The sequence below is a fragment of the Otolemur garnettii genome, unplaced genomic scaffold (assembly GCF_000181295.1).
Source record: "Otolemur garnettii isolate 467f Iridium unplaced genomic scaffold, OtoGar3 scaffold00302, whole genome shotgun sequence".
NCBI classification, from domain to species: Eukaryota; Metazoa; Chordata; class Mammalia; order Primates; family Galagidae; genus Otolemur; species Otolemur garnettii.
This window is the reverse complement of record NW_003852697.1, coordinates 26,106-30,705: the sequence shown is the minus strand read 5'-3', so window position 1 is coordinate 30,705 and position 4,600 is coordinate 26,106.

Here is a 4,600-nt window from a genome sequence, read left to right as displayed (position 1 = left end):
CTGAGTTCAACTTTTATTCCATGATGGTCTGAGAAGATACATGGAATAATTTCTATTGTTTTGTTGATCTTCTAAATGATCCTTTTGTTTTCAATTTCATTTACTTCTGCCCTAATTCTTTTTTTTCTTTTCTTTTTTTTTTTTGGCCTAGAACTTTCTCAATTTTTTTTTAAATCATAGCAGCGTACATTAATACTATTCTGCCCTAATTCTGGTTATATTTTTTCTTCTTCTGGGTTTGGGGTTGGAATATTCTTCCTTTTCCAGTTGCCTGAAGTGATCCATTAAGTTGTTGGCCTCCTATCTTTCTGTTTTCTTGATGAAGGCTTCCAATGCTATAAGTTTCCCTCTTAGGTCTGCCTTTGCAGTGTCCCACAGGTTTTGATAATTTGTGTCTTAGTTTTCATTTAGTTCCAAAAATTTTGTGATTTCCTTCTTAATCTCATCTTTGACCCAGCTATCAGTCAGCCTAAGATTATTCAGCTTCCATGAGTTTGTTTGAGTATGGAGATTCCCATTGCTGTTTAGTTCAATTTTTATTCCAGGTGGTCTGAGAAGATACAAGGAATAATTTGTATACTTTTAAATTTGCTGGAATTAGACTAGGATATGATCTATTTTGGAGGATGACCCATGGGCTGATGAGAAGAATGTATATTCAGTTTTATTAGGGTGAAATGTTCTGCAGAGGTCTGTAAAGTCCATTTGTTCTAGGGTCAAGTTTAAGTCTAATATTTCTTTGTTTAGTTTCTTCTTGGAGGATCTATCCACAACTGTCAAAGGGATGTTAAAATTTCCAACTATTACAGTGCAGGAAGATATTAAGTTGTTCATATCCCTTAGGGTCTGCTTTATGAATTGAGGGGCATTCTGGTAGGGTGCATAAATGTTCATTATAGAAATCTCTTCATGATGTGTGTTTCCCTTGACAAATATGTAGTGACCTTCCTTATCTTTATCTTTGTTGGTTTAAAGCCAATTGTATCTGCTACTAAAATTGCAACCCCTGCTTTCTTTTGGTTTCCATTTGCCTATATTGTACAAGATCATCCCTTCACCCTGAGTCTATTTTTATCCTTTAAGGTAAGATTCTTGTATACAGCAGATATCTGGTCTGAGTTTATGTATCTAGTCAGTCAGCCTGTACCTCTTTAGAGGACAATTTAAACCTCACTGATTGAGAGAATTGATAAGCCTGGTTTGTTTTGGGTATCATGATTTTCGGATGTCCAGTGGACAATTTTAATCTTTTCACCACTGTGGAAGTTAGGTTTTGTTCAAAAAATTTCTGGGTGAGTTTACCTTGGAGGTAGAGCATTGTGCTGGTCATTGTGGAGGATGTGTCTGAGAATATCCAGGAGAGCTGGTTTAGTTATGGCAAATTTCTTCAACATGTCTATGTCATTAAAGTATTTGATTTCTTCATCACAAATGAAACTCAGTTTAGCTGGATACAGGATCCTAGGCTGGAAGTTGTTTTGTTTGAAGGTTGATGACCATCTTCATCTGGCTTGAAACGTTTCAGCTGAGAGATCTGCAGTTATTCTGATATTTCTCCCTTTGTAGGTGATGGTTTTCTTACATGTGGCTGCTTGCAGAATTTTCTCCTTCATCTTAACTTTGGCAAATTTAATCACAATGTGTTTAGGAGATGCTTTATATGAAATGAGTCTTGCTGGGGTTCTGAAACTGTCTACTATCTGAAGTTCTGTATCTCTTGCAATGTTTGGGAAATTCTCCTCCAAAATCTCTTGCAGTAGAGCATCTGTACCTTTAGGACCATCCTCTTCTCCTTCAGGAATTCATATAAGATGAATGTTTGATCTTTTGGAGTGATCCCACAACTCTCTCAGGGAATGATCAGTTTTTGCTCTCCATTTGTCTGCCTCTTTGAATGTTTGGGAACGTTCAAAAGCTTTGTTCTCTGTTTCAGAGATCCTATCTTCTGCCTGGTCAACTCTGTTACTGAAGGATTCTACTGTATTTTGGAGCTCCTCAACTAACTTTTTCATTTCCTTGAGTTCTACTATCTCTTTTCTCATGATGTCCATTATCTTTGGTGACTTGGGCTTCGAATTCATTAATTTCTTGAGACAACTTTAGAACTACTCTTTGGAATTCAGTTTCCATCTTTTTTTCCATTCTATTTATCTTATTTGCAATCCATATTCTGAATTCGATTTCTAACATTGCTTCCATTTGTCTATGCATGACATCTTCCATTGTATCTCCTTTGTCATTTCTTGGGGGGGATGATCTACTCCAGTTATTCATGTTGCCAGAGTTCTTCTGTTGGGTCCACACCATGTTTATTGTCCACTGTTTGGTTATTAGAACTGGTAGTGTGAGATTTAATTGGGGGTTCCCAGGTAGTAGAGATAGCCCCTTACCAAAGCGCTAGGCTTTGTACTTGTGGCTTATCTCCTACTACCTTACAAAGGCCCCTTTCAGAGTTTTGGCTGGAGACTCTGAGGACTTACTTGGTGAGACAGTGCAGGCTAGCTCTGTTTTGATATCAGCCAACCTCTACTCTATCCTAAGAAACCACACTATTAGGTTTAAATTTCAACTGTGAATAGATACAAACAGCTGCGGCGCCCAGCCCTCACCCTTCAGTTCTTTTCCACTAAAGAACTTGAAAGGTCAACCTCAGAATGTCCCAGAGTGGACAGCCCCAGACACAAGTTCCAACCAAATTGTCTCTTTCAGTGCAAACCCTGCCCAACAAAGAGGGATTCAAGGACAATCCAAAGCAAAGGGATTCAAAGCACAATTGGAGCCAGGGAGCCACACTCCCACCCACCAGACTCAGTCCACACTATTGTCTGCTTCCCTGCTCACAGGCCCAGCTGGAGACAGGGGCAATGCCCCTGCCCGCTGGTCTCAGTTCACACACAGCTAGCCTCTGGAGTAGGGTGTGGAGTAGTGCTTGCCAGACCAGTTGGAGTCAGGAGAACACCCACCCCACCTTGCTAGTCTCAGTTCACTGCCAGGCAAGCCTCTGTTTGCAGGCTCTGTTGGAGTCAGGGCACTGGGCCTGCCCTCTGGTCTCAGTCCACACACAGCTAGCCTCTGCTTGCCAGACCAGTTGGAGTTAGGGGACCATGCCCCATCTGCCAGTCTCAGTCCACTGCCTGGGAAGCCTCTGTTTGCAGGCTCTGTTAGAGTCAGGCACCACACTCTGCCCACAGGTCTCAGTCCTCACCTGGTAAGCCTCTGCTCACCAGCCCCGCTGGAGGCAGTGGAGCATGCCGTAGCCCTCAGTTCTTCGTTTACACATAGTAAGCCACTGCTTAAGGATTCTATTGGAATCAGGGGCCCACACCCTTGCTCTCAGGTTGCAGTCCACGCCTATCAAGCCTCTGTTCACAGGCCCAGAGGGCAACAGCCCTGTCTGCCAAACTCAGTCCATACAGGGCAACACTCTCCTGCCATGGGTGCTGTCAGAGCCAGGGGTTCTGCACCCTGTCCCACCAGACACAGACCAAACCGAGGGTCAACACTACCACTGGCCAGGAATAGTCATAACCTGGGGACTGCTCCTCCTAATGCTGAGTGTCCCTTTCTTCCCACACCCTGTTTCTTTCCCATTAGTCACAGATTCCATCCTGATGGTTGGTGGTCCATACTATACCCAGGTCTCTCAGGACAAGATCAAACACTCTGTGCGCTGCAGGGAATAGAACTACAGACTGCCATGTGAGTGGGAAAGCGTGGACTGGGAGTTTGGACTTGTGGGGAAAAATATCTGTTCAATTTTATGCCTGAAAGGGTGGTGTCTAGGTTCACAAGTGGGACCTCCCTGGAGAAAGAGACCTGGAGTTTAGTGGCTCTCTCCAGCAGGGTAACATGAGAGGTCTTTTGTTCCTTGCTCATTTGTAGATAGCCTGCAGCAGGCCTCTTGCCTTGAACTCCTGGGCTGCAAGTGATCCTCCCGCCTCAGCCTTCTGAGTAGCTGGGACTATAGGTGCACATCACCAAGCCTGGGTAATTTAAAAAATATTTTTGTAGATATGGGAGGGGGGCGGTCATCTGATGTTGCCAGGATGGTCTTGAACTCCTAGCTTCAAGTAATCCTCCCACCTCAGCCTCCCAGTTCTGGGATGAGCCGCTATCCCTGATTGGTCCTAGCTTTCTCTGACAGCATACTTGTTTTTGCTCAGGTGGGTATGGGCACTGCCTATATGGGGTCCCTGGAACAGAGTTCTTGGCTTGGAGTCTTTGGAGCCTCACAGGCAGTTTGAATTTGACCCTACTCCAAGGTAGCAGCTGCCTATTGTCTTAGATGAGACTGTTTTTTTTGAGACAGAGCCTCAAGCTGTCCCCCTGGATAGAGTGCCGTGGCATTACAGCTCACAGCAACCTCCAACTCCTGGGCTCAAGCGAGTCTCCTGCCTCCGCCTCCCAAGTAGCTGGGACCATAGGCGCCCGCCACAACGCCCAGCTGTTTTTTGGTTGCAGCCGTCATTGTTGTTTGGCGGGTCTGGGCTGGGGATTCGAACCCGCCACCTTAGGTGTACGTGGCTGGTGCCTTAGCCGGTTGAGCTATAGGCGCCGAGCCAATGAGACTGTTTTTAACCACCCAGAGAAGTTAAGGAAT